Genomic DNA, 16,364 nt, shown 5'->3' on the forward strand with positions numbered 1-16,364 from the left:
TTACTAGTACCTTTAACTAGTAACCTTGCCTTTACTAGTATCCTTAACTACTACCCTGGCCTGGTCAAAATGCATTGAATCTAATTGAATAGAGTAGAGGAGGGTAGGGTAGGAGAGGTTAGAATAGAACAAAACAAAGCACAATAGATAGAATAGAATAGAATTAAATAGAGTCGAGCATAATAAGATAGAGTCAAATAGAATTGAATAGAACCAGAAAAAGGCGTACAGAGCTGAATGCAGCTGAATCAACCAAATTCGAGGTGAATCGAGACGAATCGTGTCAAATTGCATTGAATTGTGTCAAATCGAATCAAATATATGAGTGTAGGACAGGTAAGGTTAGGGTAGGGTAGGGTAGAATAGAATAGAGTAGAATAGAACAGAACAGAAAGAATAGAGAAGAATAGACTAGACTAGAGTCAAATAGAGTCGAATACTGCTGAAAAGAGCCGAATAGAGAGGAAAAGGGCCAAATAGAACCGAATCGAGTTTAATGGCACAAAAAGGAGCTGAATCGAGCTGATATGACCTGAATCAGGTTGAATCCCATTCAAGTGTGTTGAATAGAATAGAACAGATTACAGTAGGGTAACTTAGGGTAGGGTAGGGTAGAATAGAATGCAGTAGAACAGAACAGGATAGAATAGAACAGAACAAAGAATAGAATAGGGTCAAGTAGTGTAGAGTATAGAATAGAGTTGACTATTGCCTAATAGAGCCAAATACAGCCAAATAGAACCAAAAAAAGCAAAAGCGATAGAAATCAAGAAGAATCGCACTGAATCCTGTGGAATCGTGCCATATCGCATCAAATCCCGTCGAATTGCATTGAATCCTATCGATTCAAGTCAAATCAAATCCAATCGATTAGAATAGACTAGAAAAGGGTAGAGTACAAGACAATAGAATACAGAAGAATAGGGTCGGATGGAGAAGCATGGTGTGGAATGGAGCTGAAAAGAGATAATAGAGTTGAGTAGTCTAATAGAGCCGAATAGAGCTGAACAGAGCATATTAGAGCTGAATAGAGCTGACTAGAGCCGAATGGAGCCGACTAGAGATGAATCGAACTGATTTGAGCCGAAGGGGGATGCATGGAGTGCAATGGAGCCAATTTGAGCCGAATCCCATCAAAGTACGTGGAGTCAAAACCAGTAGAATAGATTAGAGTAAGGTAGGATAAAAAAGAGTAGAATAGAATTGAACATAGAGGAAGAGAATAGAAAGAATACAACAGAATAGAGTAGAAAAAGGTAGAGCAGAGCAGAATAGTGTAGAGTAGAGTAGAACAGAGTCAAATAGAGTCGAATTGAGCCAAACAGAGACGAAATGAGACAAATAGCGTCGAATCCCATCAAATAAATTACAGTAGAGTAGGGTGGAGTAGAATAGTGAAGAATGGAGTAGAATGGTGTGCAATGGAATTGAATGGGGTCAAATAGAGTAGGAAAGAGCCGAATAGAGACGAATAGGGCCAAAGAGAGCTGAATTGAGCTGAATTGAGCCAAATCGAGCGGAATCCAGCAAATCGATCCTAATGGAGCCGAGTCGAGCCTAATCAAGCTGAATCGACACTATTCGAGCGAAATGGAACTGAATGGACACGAATCGAACCTATTTGACCCAAATCGCATCACAATTTGTTGAATCGAATTGAGTAGATTAGAGTAGGGGAGGTTCAGGTATGATAGGGTAGGGTGGAATAGGCTAGAGTAGCATAGAATAAAACAGAATAGAATAGAATAGAACAGAACAATACAGAACGAATACAGAAAAGAGTAGGCTAGAGTAGAGTAGAGGGGAATAGAGTAGAGTAGAATAGATTTGAACAGAGCCAAATAGAGCCAAATCAAGCCGAATCATGTCAAAATGGGTTGAGTCAAATCCAATCAAATGGATTAGAATAGATTAGAGTTGGGTAGTATAGGGTAGGGTAGAATAGAGTAGAATAGAACAGAACAGAATAGAAACAATAGAATAGAGAGGAGTAGAATAGAGTATAATAGAAAAAAAATATAGAGCCGAATGGAGATGAAATGAGAGGAATCGCATCAAATCCATTAGAGTACATTAGAGAGGTGTAGGGTAGGGTAGAGCAGGATAGTGTAGAATTGTGGGGAATGAAAGGAATGGAGTAGAATGGAGTCAAATAGAGACGAATAGAGTAGAAGAGTCGAATAGAGCAGAATAGGGCCAAATAAGGCCAAATCGAGCAGAATCGAAGCAATTGAGGCCAAAACGAGCCAAATGAAGCCTAATTGAGCCAATAGATCCAAATAGGTCTGAATTGAGCAGATTCAAGCTTAATCGTGTTGAATCACATTAAATGTGTCAAATCCAATCGAAACGTATGGATTAGAGTAGGGGAGGGGAGGGTAGAATAGAATAGAAGAGATTAGAACAGATTAGAAGGAATAGAATAGATTGGAAAAGAGTAGGTTCGAATAGAGCTTAACAGGCCGAATAGAGACGAATAGAGGTGAATGGAGCTGAATACAGCCGAAAAAGAGCCGTATAGTGCCGAATCGCACCTAATCGATCTGAATCAAGCAGAATCGCACCGACTGTCGCCGAATAGCGTCGAATCGCATCAAATCATGTTGAGTCACATCCAATGATATCATTTTGCATCAAACTGGGTCGAATCGCTTCATATTGCGTCAAATTGCGTCGAATGTCATCGAATCAAGGCGAATCGCGTTGTATCACGTCGAATAACTTCGAATGGCGTCAAATCTCATAGAATTCTGCTGAATCTAGTTGAATCGCATGGAATCTCATTAAAACTCTTTGAATCCCATCGAATGCCTTCGGATCTCATCAAATACCATCGAATCCTGTCAAATCTCGTCGAACTGAATCAAATAGATTAAAGTAGGGTAGGTTTGGGTGGGGTGCAGTAGGGTTGGGTAGGGTAGAATAGAATAGAGTACAACAGAATAGGAGAGAACAGAACAGAATAGAAAGAATACAGCAGAATATAGAAAGAGTCAAATATTGCAGAACATAGCTGAATTGAGCCTAATGGAGACAAAACGCATTGAATCGCTTTGATTCGTTTCAAATCATATCGAATCAATTAGAATAGATTAGGGTAGGGAAGGGTAGAATAAAATAGAGGAGAATAGTGTAGAATGATGTAGAATGGAATAGAATGGAGTCAAATAGAGATGGATAGAGACGAATGGAGTAGAAAAGAGTCAAATAGAGCAGAATAGGGCCGAATAGGGCCAAAGAAGGCCTAATCAAGCAGATTCCAGCAGAATCGATGCAATTCAAGCCAAATCAAGCCAAATGGAGTGAAATGGAGCCAAATCGAGCCGATTCGAACTGAAGCGAGCTGATTCAAGCCTAATGGCGTCGAATCGCGTGGAAATGCGTTGAATCGAATCATAGATGAGATAAGGGTAGGGTAGGGACAGGGAGGGTAGAATAGAATAGAACAGAACAGTACAGAACAGAAAGAATAGAATATAGTACAGTAAGGTAGAGTAGAGGAGTAAAGTAGAGAAGAGTAGAGTAGGATTGAGTCGAATAGAGTCAAATAGTGCAGGACATAGCTGAATAGAGCCAATTCTAGCCGAATCGAGCCAAATGGAAACAAAACGAGATGAATCGCGTCGAAATGCTTTGAATCGTGTCGAGTCAAATCCATTAGAATAGATTAGAGCAGGGTAGGGTAGAACAGAATAGAGTAGAATGGATTCAAATGGAGCCAAATAGAGACAAATAGAAAAGAGTCGAGTTAAGCCGAATAGGGCCTAATAAGGCTGAATTGAGCCAAATCGAGTCGAAACGAGCTGAAGCCAAGCGATTTGAGCTGAATCGAGCTGATGGTGCCGAATCGAGCCAATTCAAGAATAATCGCGTCTAATCTCATCGAAATGCTTTGAATTGAATCAAATCGATTAGAATAGGTTAGGATAGGGTAGATTATGATACGGTAGACTAGGGTAGACGAAAGTGGACTACTGTAGAGTAGACAAGAGAAGGCTAGAGTAGTATCCTAGACTAGTGGCATAGATCAGTAGCCTAGACAACTAGCCTTGAATAGTATCCTTGCCTTGACAAGTACCCTAAATTAGTCATATGAACAGGTACCCTTGCCTAAACAAGTAGTCTTAACTAGTACCCTTGCCTACTAGTACCCTGAACTAGTACCGTTGCCTTACTGGTACCCTTAACTAGTAGCCTACCTACCAACCTGACCTTAACTAGTACCCTTACCTTAACCAGTAGTCTTCACTAGTACCCTTGAATTAACTAGTAGCCTTAACTAGTACTGTTGCCTGAACAAGTAACCTTAAATACTGCCCTTGCCTTAACTAGCACACTTAACTAGTACCCTTGCCTTAACTAGTACCCATAACTACTACAGTGGGCTTAACTGGTAGCCTGAACTAGTACCCTTGCCTTAAGTAGTACCCTTACCCGAACTACTACCCTTAATTAGCACCCTTACTGAGTACCCCTGTAGAATAGAATGGAATGGAATGGAGTCTAATGGAGTTGAATAGAGATGAATAAAGTAGAAAAGAGTTGAATAGAGCCGAATAGCACTGAATAGGGTCAAATAGGGCCGAATAGAGCTGAATCAAGCCAAATCGAGCCGAATCGAGTCGAATTGACCAGATTCGAGCTCAATGGAGCCAAATGGAGCTAAAAAGAGTCAAATAGAGACAAACAAAATGACCCGAGCTAAATCGAGCCAAATCGCACCTAAATGCATCCTACCACATCGAATCTCGTCAAATTCCCACCAAACCCCACCAAAACCTGTCGAATCTAGTGGAATCTCACTGAATCCAGTCCAATTGTGTCAAATGAGGGCAAATTGAATGGAATCAAATTAAACTGAACAGATTAGAGTAGTGTAGGATAGGCTGGGATTCGGTAGGGTAGGGCACAGAAGAATAGAATAGAGTAGCATAGAGTAGAACAGAAGAGAATACAAAAAGTAGAATGGAGTAGAGTTGAGTACAATAGTGAGAGTCGAATAGTGCTGAATATAGATGAATAGATCCAATTCGAGCTGAATTGAGTCGAATGGAGAGGAAAAGAGGCAAATCGTGATGAATCAAATGGATTAGAATAGATTAGAGTAGGGTAGGGTAGAACAGAGTAGAATAGTGTAGAATGGAGTAGAACAGAGTAGAATGGTGTGGAATGGAGTTGAATGGAGCCAAATAGAGACGAATAAAGTAGAAAAGAGTTGAATAGAGCCCAACAGGGCCGAATAAGGTTCGATCGAGCCTAATTATGCTGAATTGAGCAGAATCGAGCCGAATTGACCTGATTCAAGCCAAATAGAGCTAAGTCAAGCCGATTCAAGCTTAATCACATGGAATCACTTTGAAATGCATTGAATCAAATCAAATAGATTAGAGTAGAGGAGGGTAGGGTAGGAGGGGTTAGAATAGGACTGAACAGAACAGACCACAATGGATAGAATGGGGTAGAATTAAGTAGAGACAAATACAGTAGAATAGAGTCAAATAGAGTTGAATAGAGCCTAACAGAGCTGAATGCAGCTGAATCCACCAAATTCGAGGTGAATCAAGACGAATCATGTCGAGTCTCGTTGAAATGAGTCGAATAGAATCAAATAGTTTAGTGTAGGGCAGGTAAGGTTAGGGTACAGTAGGGTAGAATAAAATAGAGTAGAATAGAACAGAATACAAAGAATAGAGTCAAATAGAGTCAAATACTGCCAAAAAGCTGAATAGAGCGGAAAAGAGCCGAGTAGAACCGAATCAAGTTTAATGGTGCAGAAAGGAGCTGAATCGAGCCGATAGGACCCGAGTCAGGTAGAATCCCGTTCAAGTGTGTCGAATAGAATAGAACAGATTACAGCAGGGTAAGTTAGGGTAGGGTAGGATAGAATAGAATGCAGTAGAACAGAACAGGATAGAACAGAACAGGACTGAAAGAATAGAATAGGGTCAAGTACTGTAGAGTACAGAAGAGTAGAGTAGAATAGAGTTGAATAGTGCCGAATAGAGCCAAATACAGCCAAATAAAGCCAAAAAGAGCCGAAGTGATAGAAATCAAGACGAATCGCGCCGAATCCTGCGGAATCGTGCCGTATCACGTCGGATCCCATCGAATTACATTGAATCCCATCGATTCAAGTCAAATCACATCCAATCGATTGGAATAGACTAGAGTAGATTAGAGTACAATACAATAGAATAGAGAAGGATGGAATAGAATGGTATAGAATGGAGTTAATGGAGTCTAATGGAGTTGAAAAGAGGTAATAGAGTTAAGTAGAGTCTAATAGAGCTGAATAGAACCTATTAGAGCTGAATAGAGCTGACTAGAGCCGAATGGAGCCGATTAGAGCTGAATCGGACCGGTTTGAGCTGAAGGGGGATGAATGGAGTACAATGGAGCCTATTTGAGCTGAATCGCATCGAAATGCATGGAATCGAATCCAGTAGAATAGATTAGAGTAGGGTAGGATAGAAAAGAGTAAAATAGAATTGAACACAGTAGAAGAGAATTGAAAGAATACAATAGAATAGAGTAGAAAAGGGTAGAGCAGAGCAGAATAGTGTAGAGTAGAACAGAGTCGAATCGAGCCAAATGGAGACAAAATGAGACAAACCATGTTGAAGCCCATCGAATCAATTACAGTAAATTAGAGTAGGGTAGAGTAGAATGGAGTAGAATCATGTGCAATGGAAGCGAATGGAGTTGAATAGAGTAGAAAAGAGCTGAATAGAGCCAAATAGTGCTGAATAGGGCCGAGGAGGGCCGAATCGACCTGAGTTGAGCCAAATGGAGCCGAATTCAGTGAATTGAGCCTAATGGAGCCGAATCGAGCCTAATCAAGCCAAATCGACACTCTTTGAGCCATACGGAGCTGAATGGACACGAATGGAACTGATTTGAACCGAATCGCGTCAAAATTCGTCGAATCGAATTGAATAGATGAGAGTAGGGGAGGTTCGGGTATGGTAGGGTAGAGTAGGGTAGAATAGAGTAGAGTAGAATAGAATAAAACAGAATAGAATAGAACAGAACAGAATAGAACAATACAGAACAAATACAGAAGAGAGTAGGCTAGAGTAGAGTAGAGGGGAATAGAGTAGAAGAGATTTGAACAGAGCAAATTGAGCCAAATCATGTTGAAATGTGTTGAATCAAATCCAATCAAATGGATTAGAATAGATTAGAGTTGTGTAGCATAGGGTAGGGTAGAATAGAGTAGAATAGAACAGAACAGAATAGAAACAACACAATAGAATAGAGAAGAGTAGACTAGAGTAGACTGGAGTATAATAGAGTTGAATACAGCCGAATGCAGACGAAATGAGAGGAATCGCGTCGAATAGATTAGAGTAAATTAAAGTGGTGTACGGTAGGGTAGAGCAGAATAGTGTAGAATGGTGTGGAATGAATTGAATGGAGTCAAATAGAGACGAAAAGAGTCGATTAGAGCAGAATAGGGCCGAAAAAGGCTGAATCGAGCAGAATCAAAGCAATTCAAGCCAAAACGAGCCAAGTGGAGCCTAATTGAGCTGAATGGAGCCTAACTGAGCTGAATAGAACCAAATCGATTCGAATTGAGCCGATTTGAGCTTAATCACGTCGAATCGCATTCAATGCATCAAATCCAATTAAAACGTATAGATTAGAGAAGGGGAGGGAAGGTTAGAATAGAATAGAGTAGAATAGAAGAGATTAGAACAGAATAGAAGGAATAAAATAGAATAGAGTGGAAAAGATTAGGGCCGAATAGACTCGAATAGAGTCAAATAGAGCTGAATAGGCTGAATAGAGACGAATAGAGGAAATAGAGCTGAATGTAGCTGAATAGAGCCGAAAAGAGCCGTATAGTGCTGAATCACACCTAATCGAGCTGAATCAAGCAGAATCGCACCGACCGTCCCTGAATAATGTCGAATCACATCGTTTTGTGTCAAACCATGTCGAATCGCTTCATACAGAGTTGAATTGCATCGAATGTCGTCGAATCACGGCGAATCGCTTCGTATCACGTGGAATAACTTCGAATTGCGTGAAATCTCATAGAATTCTGCTGAATCACGTCAAATCGCATGGAATCTCATCAAATCTCTTTGAATCCTGTCGAATGCCTTCAGACCTCTTCAAATCCCTTCGAATCCTGTCAAATCGCGTTGAACTGAATCGAATTGAATCAAATAGATTAAAGTAGCGTAGGTTTGGGTGGGGTGTAGTAGGGTTGGGTAGGGTAGAATAGAATAGAGTACGACAGAATAGGAGAGAACAGAACAGAATAGAAAGAATACAACAGAATAGAATAGAGTAGAGTAGAAAAGAGTCAAATAGTGCAGAACCTAGCCGAATTGAGCCGAATGGAGACAAAACAAGACGAATCGCTTTGAATCGCCTCGAATCGGGTCAAATCAAATCAACTCAATTAGAATAGATTAGGTTAAGGAGGGGTAGAATAGAACAGAACAATACAGAATAGAATAGAGGAGAATAGTGTAGAATGGTGTGAAATGGATTAGAATGCAGTCAAATAGAAACGGATAGAGGCGAATAGAGTAGAAAAGAGTCGAATAGATCAGAATAGGGCCGAAAAGGGCCAAAGAAGGCCTAATCGAGCAGAATCCAGGAGAATCAATGTGATTCGAGCCAAATTAAGCTGAATGGAGTGAAATGGAGCCAAATCGAGCCGATTTGAAGCGAATCAATCTGATTTAAGCCTAATGGCGTCGAATCTCGTGGAAATGCGTCGAATCAAATCAAATAGATTAGAGAAGGGGAGGGGAGGGGCGGAGAGGGTAGAATAGAATAGAACAATACAGACTAGAAAGAACAGAATATAGGACAGTAGGGTAGAGCAAAGGAGAGAACAGAGTAGAATAGAATCGAATAGAGTCAAATAGTACAGGATATAGCTGAATAGAGGTAATTCTAGCCGAATCGAGCCAAATGGAAACAAAACGAGATGAATCGCGTCTAATTGCTTCGAATCACGTCGAATCGAATCCATTAGAATAGATTAGAGTAGGGTTGGGTAGGGTAGAACAGAATAGCGTAGACTGGAGTAAAATGGAGTCGCATAGAGACAAATAGAGTAGAAAAGAGTAGAATCGAGCCAAATAGGGCCGAATAAGGCTGAACCGAGTCAAATCCAGTCAAAAAGAGCTGAATCGAAGCGATTTGAGCCAAATCGAGCTGAATCGAGCTTATGGTGCCGAATCGAGCCATATCGAGCCGATTCTAGCATAATCGAGTCCAATCGCATTGAAATGCTTTGCAATGAATCAAATAGAATAGATTAGACCAGGTTAGGGTAGGGTAGTTTATGATAGGGTAGACTAGGGTAGACAAAAGTAGACTGCAGCAGAGTAGACAAGAGAAGGCTATAGTAGTAGCCTAGACTAGTCAGCTGGACTAGTCAGCTAGAGTAGTGGCATAGATCAGTAGCCTAGACAACTAGCCTTGATCAGTACCCTTGCCTTGACAAGTACCCTAAATAAGTAATCTGAACTAGTACCCTTGCCTTAACTAGTACCCTTAACTGGTAGCCTTGCCTTAACCAGTAGCCTCAAGTAGTACCCTGACCTTAACTAGTACCCTTCCTTAACTAGTTGTGTTAACCAGTACCCTTGCCTTACTAGTACCTTTAACTAGTATACTTGCCTTAACTAGTACCCTTTCCTTAACTAGTAGTCTTAACTAGTACACTTGCCTTAACTAGTAATCTTATCTAGTACAATAGCCTGAACTAGTACCCTTGCCCAACCTAGTATCATTAATTAGTACCCTAATTGAGTACCCCTATGTAGTAGGGTATGGTACGGTGGGGGAGCATAGGGTAGGGTAGCATATGGTGGAACAGAGATAATAGAATAAAATAGAATAGAACAGCATAGGTTCAGCATAGGTTAGTTTAGTGTAGGGTATGGTAGAGTAGCATAGGATGGAATAGAGAAAATAGAAAACGAGAATAGAATACAACAGAATAGAAAAGAACAGACTAGATTAGTATAGAGTAGGGTGGTTTAGAGTTCTGTAGAATAGAATAGGATAGAATGGTGTGGAATGGATTCATATGGAGGGGAACAGAGATGAATAGAGTAGAAAAGAACTGGAGAGCCGAATAGCGCCGAATACGGCCAAATAGGACCGAATCGGGCCAAATGGAGTCAAATCGACCAGATTTGAGCTGAATGTAGGCGAATGGAGCTGGAACAAGCCAAATAGAGACAAACAAAATGAGCCGAGCTAAATCAAGCCAAATTGCACCTAATCGCATCCTATTGCATCGAATCTCATTGAATTCCATCCAATCCCACCAAAACCCGTCGAATCTCATGGAATCTCACCAAATTCCGTCAAATTGTGTCAAATGGGGTCGAACTGAATGGAATTGAATAAATTGAACAGATAAAAGTAGTGTAGGTTAGGCTGGGATTCGGTAGGGTAGTGCACAGAAGAATAGAAAAGAGTAGAATAGAAGAGAATACAAAGAGTAGAATGGAGTAGAGTTGAGTAGAATAGTCAGAGTTGAGTAGTGCAGAATATAGATGAATAGATCCAATTCGAGCTGAATTGAGTCGAATGGAGAGGGAAAGAGGCAAATCGTGATGAATCAAACGGATTAGAATAGATTAGAGTAGGGTAGGGTAGAACAGAATAGAATAGAGTAGAATAGTGTAGAATGGAGTCGAACAGAGTAGAATGGTGTGGAATGGAGTTGAATGGAGCCAAATAGAGATGAATAAAGTAGAAAAGAGTTGAATAGAGCTGAACAGGGCCGAATAAGTTTGGATTGAGAATAATTATGCTGAACTGAGCAGAATCGAGCCGAATTGACCTGATTCAAGAAAAATAGAGCTAAATCAAGCCGATTCAAGCCTAATCACATGGAATCGGGGTGAAATGCATTGAATCGAATCAAATAGATTAGAATACAGGAGTGTAGGGTAGGAGGGGTTAGAATAGAACAGAACAGAACACAACACAATAGAAAGAATAGAATAGAATTAAGTAGAGACAAGTACAGTAGAGAAGAGTCAAATAGAGTTGAATAGAGCCAAACAGAGCTGAATGCAGCCGAATTGACCAAATTCGAATTAAATCGAGACAAATCTTGTCGAATCACATTAAAGTGTGTCGAATCGAATCAAACAGATTAGTGTAGGGCAGGTAAGGTTAGTGTACGGTAGGGTAGAATAGAATTCAGCAGAACAGAACAGAACTGAAAGAATACAATAGGGTCAAGTGCTGTAGAGTATAGAAGAGTAGAGTAGAATAGAGTTGAATATTGCCGAATAGAGCCAAATACAGCTAAACAGAGCCAAAAAGAGCCGAAATGATAGAAATCAAGATGAATCACACCGAAGCCTACGAAATCGTGCCATATCGCGTCAGATCCCATCGAATTACATTGAACTCCATTGATTCAAGTCAAATCACATCCAATCGATTAGAATAGGCTAGAGTAGATTAGAGTACAATACAATTGAATAGAGAAGGATGGAGCAGAATGGTGTATTGCAGTCGAAAAGAGATAGTAGAGTTCAGTAGAATCTAATAGAGCCGAATAGAGTTGAATAGAGCCTATTAGAGCCGAATGGAGCCGATTAGAGCTGAATCGGACCGGTTTGAGCTGAAGGGGGATGAATGGAGTGCAATGGAGCCGATTTGAGCCGAATCGCATCGAAATGCATGGAATCGAATCCAGTAGAATAGATTAGAGTAGGGTAGGATAGAATAGAGTAAAATAAAATTGAACACAGTAGAAGAGAATACAAAGAGTGCAATAGAATAGAGTAGAAAAGGGTAGAGCAGAGCAGAATAGTGTAGAGTAGAACAGAGTTGAATACAGTCAAATTCAGCCAAATGGAGATGAAATGAGACAAATCATGTTGAATCCCATCGAATCAATTACAGTAAATTAGAGTAGGGTAGAGTAGAATGGAGTAGAATCATGAGCAATGGAAGCGAATGGAGTCAAATAGAGTAGAAAAGAGCTGAATAGAGCTGAGTAGTGCTGAATAGGGCCGCGGAGGGCCGAATCGAGCTGAATTGAGCCAAATCGAGCCGAATCCAGCGAATCGAGCCTAATGGAGCCGAATCGAGCCTAATGGAGCCGAATCGAGCCTAATCAAGCCGAATCGACACTGTTCGAGACAAATGGAGCCGAATGGACATGAAAGGAACTGATTCGACCCAAATCACGTCAAAATTCATCGAATTGAATTGAATAGATTAGAGTAGGGGAGGTTCGGATAGGGTAGGGTACGGTAGGGTACAATAGAGTAGAATAGAATAGAACAGAGCAGAATAGAATACAGAATGAATACAGCAAAGAGTAGGCTAGAGTAGAGTAGAGGGGAATAGAGTAGAGTAGAAGAGATTTGATTAGAGCAAAATCGAGCAGAATCGCTACGGAATGGGTTGATTCAACTCCAATCAAATGGATTAGAATAGATTAGAGTTGTGTAGAATAGGGTAGGGTAGAATAGAGTAGAATAGAACAGAACAGAATAGAAATATTACAATAGAATAAAGAGTAGACTAGAGTATAATAGAGTCGAACAGAGCCGAATGGAGAAGAAATGAGAGGAATCACGTTGACTCGATTAAATTAGAGTGGTGTAGGGTAGGGTAGAGCAGAATAGTGTAGAATGGTGTAGAATGAATAGAATGGAGTAGAATGGAGTCAAATAGACACGAATAGAGTAGAAAAGAGTCGAATAAAGCAGAATAGGGCCGAAAAAGGCCAAATCAAGCAGAATTGAAGCAATTTAAGCCAAAACGAGCTGAAAGGAGCCTAACTGAGCCGAATGGAGCCTATTTGAGCCGAATAGAGCCAAATCGATTTGAATCGAGCTGATTCAAGCTTAATCACGTCGAATCCAATCGAAACGTATAGATTAGAGAAGGGGAGGGAAGGGGAGGGTAGAATAGAATAGAGTAGAGTAGAAGAGAAGAGATTAGAACAGAATAGAAAGAGTGGAAAAGAGTAGGGTTGAATAGACTCGAATAGAGTCGAATAGAGCCGAATAGGCCGAATAGAGACAAATAGAGAAAATAGAGCTGAATGGAGCTGAATACAGCTGAAAAGAGCCGTATAGTGCCGAATCGCACCTAATTGAGCTGAATCAAGCAGAATCTCACCGACTCACGGAATAGCGTCAAATCACATCATTTTGTGTCAAACCGTGTCGAATCATTTCATATTGTGTCGAATTGCATCGAATGTCATCGAATCACTGCAAATCGCGTTGTGTCATGTGACATAAATTCGAATTGCGTCAAATCTCATAGAATTCTGCTGAATCACGTCGAATCATATGGAATCTCGTCAAATCTTTTTGAATCCCGTGGAATGCTTCGGACCTCGTCAAATCCCGTCGAATCCTCTCAAATCGCGTCGAACTGAATCGAATTGAATCAAATAAAGTAGGGTAGGTTTGGGTGGGGTGCAGTAGGGTTGGGTAGGGTTGAATAGAATAGAGTACAACAGAATAGGAGAGAACTGAACAGAACAGAAAGAAAGAATACAACAGAATAGAATAGAGTAGAAAAGAGTCAAATAGTGCAGAACCTAGCCGAATTGAGCCGAATGGAGACAAAACAAGACGAATCGCATTGAATCCCTTCAAATCGGGTCAAATGAAATTGAATCAATTAGAATAGATTGGGATAGGGATGGGTAGAATAGAATAGAGGAGAATAGTGTAGAATGGTGTGGAATGGAATAGAATGGAGTCGAATAGAGACGAATAGAGTAGAAAAGAATCGAATAGAGCAGAATAGGGCCGAATAAGGCCGAATCGAGCAGAATCAAGGCGATTCAAGCCAAAACGAGGTGAATGGATCCTAAATGAGCCGAATAGAGCCAAATCCATGCGAATCGAGCCGATTCAAGCTTAATCACGTCGAATCGCGTTAAATAGGTCAAGTCCAATCGAAAAGTATAGATTAGAGTAGGTGTTGGGAGGGTAAAATAGAACAGAGTAGAGTAAGATAGAAGAGATTAGAACAGAAGGAATAGAATAGAGGGGAAAAGAGTAGAGTCGAATAGAGCTGAATAGGCCGAATAGAGACGAATAGAGCTGAAGGGATCAGAATACAGCCAAAAAGAGCCATATAGTGCTGAATCGCACCTAACTGAGCTGAATCAAGCAGAATCGCACTGACTGTCACCGAATAGTGTCTAATCACATCGAATCACGTCAAATCGAGTCAAGTCACATAGTTTTGCATCAAACAAGGTCAGATTGCTTCATTTCGTGTTGAATCCCATTTTATCAGGTCGAATAACTTCGAATTGCATCAAATCTCATAGAATCCTACTGAATCACATTGAATCGCATGGAATCTCGTCAAATCTGTTCAAATCCCTTCAAATGCCTTCAGATCTCATCGAATCGAGTCGAATCCTCTCAAATCACGTCGAACTGAATCGAATTGAATCAAATAGATTAAAGCAGGGTAGATTTGGGTGGGGTGCAGTAGGTTTGGGTAGGGTAGAATAGAAGAGAGTACAACAGCATAGGAGAGACAGAATAGAAGAATACAACAGAATAGAATAGAGTAGAAAAGAGTCAAATAGTGCAGAATATAGCCAAATTGAGCCGAATGGAGACAAAAGAAGACGAATTGCATCGAATCGCTTCTAACTGGCTCAAATCAAATCGAATGGATTAGAATAGATTAGGATAGGGAAGGGTAGAATAGAATAGAGAATAGTGTAGAATGGTGTGGAATGGAGTTGAACGGAGTCCAGTAGAGACAGATGGAGATGAATAGAGTAGAAAAGAGTCGAATAGAGCAGAATAGGGCCAAATAGTGTCAAATTTGGCCTTATCGAGCAGAATCCAGTAGAATCGATGCAATTCAAGCCAAATCGAGCCGAATGGAGCCGATTCGAACCGAATCGAGCTGATTCAAGCCTAATCGCGTTGAATCGCGTGGAAATGCGTCAAATCGAATCTAATCAAATAGACTAGAGAAGGGTAGGCTAGGGGCAGGGAGGGTAGACTAGAATAGAACAGAACAGTACAGAATTGAAAGAATAGAATATAGTACAGTAGGGTAAAAAGAGCAAAGTAGAGAAGAGTAGAGTAGAATTGAGAAGAAGAGAGTCAAATAGTGCAGGATATAGCCGAATAGAGCCAATTCTAGCCGAATCGAGCCAAATGGAAACAAAACGAGATGAATCGCGTCGAATTGCTTTGAATCGTGTCCAATCGAATCGATTAGCATAGATTAGATTAGAGTAGGGTAGAACAGAATAGAGTAGAATAGTGTAGAATGGAGTCAAAAAGAGACAAATAGAGTAGAAAAGAGTCAAATCGAGCCAAATAGGGCTGAATAAGGCTGAACCGAGCCAAATCGAGTTGAAACGAGCAGAATCGAAGCAATTCGAACCAAATCGAGCTGAATCGAGCTGATGTTGCTGAATCGAGCCGATTCAAGCATAATCACGACCAATCACATCAAAATGCTTTGAATCGAATCAATTGGAATAGAATAGGTTAGGGTAGGGTAGTTTATGATAGGGTAGACGAAAGTAGACTACAGTAGAGTACACAAGGCTAGAGTAGTAGCCTAGACTAGTAAGCTGGGCCAGTCAGCTAGACTAGTGGCATAAATCAGTAGCCTAGACAACTAGCCTTGAGTAGTACCATTGCTTTGACAAGTACCCTAAATCAGTAATCCAAACTAGTACCCTTACCTTAACTAGTAGAATGAATTAGTACCCTTGCCTTAACTAGTAGTCTTAACTAGTACCCTTGCCTTAACTAGTTCCCTAGCATTAACTAGTACTCTTAACTAGTAATGTCAACTAGTACCCCTGCCTTAACCAGTACCCTCAACAAGTACCCATGCCTGAACTAGTACCCTGAAGTAGTATCCTGGCCTTAACTAGTACCCTTAAATAATACACTTACATAACTAGTACTCTTAAGTAGTACCCTGGCCTTAACTTAACTAGTAGCCTGAACTAGTACCCTTGCCTTAAGTAGTCCCCTCGTCCAAGCTAGTACCCTAATTAGTACCCTTATTGAGTACCCCTAAGTAGTAGGGTACGGTACAGTGGGGTAGCATAGGGTAGGGTAGCATACGGTGGAACAGAGGAAATAGAAGAAAATAGAATAGAACAGCATAGGTCAGTTTAGTGTAGGGTATGGTAGACTAGCATAGGATGGAATAGAGAAAATAGAAAACGAGAATAGAATAGAACAGAATAGAAAAGAACAGACTAGATTAGGATAGGGAAGGGTGGGGTAGGGTTCTGCAGGATAGTATAGTGTAGAATGGAGTAGAATGGTGTGGAATCGAGTCGAATGGAGTCGAACAGAGTAGAAAAGAGTTGAATAGAGCTGAATAGCGCCAAA

Source organism: Loxodonta africana, unplaced genomic scaffold (assembly GCF_030014295.1).
Source record: "Loxodonta africana isolate mLoxAfr1 unplaced genomic scaffold, mLoxAfr1.hap2 scaffold_75, whole genome shotgun sequence".
In the NCBI taxonomy this organism is placed as follows: Eukaryota; Metazoa; Chordata; class Mammalia; order Proboscidea; family Elephantidae; genus Loxodonta; species Loxodonta africana.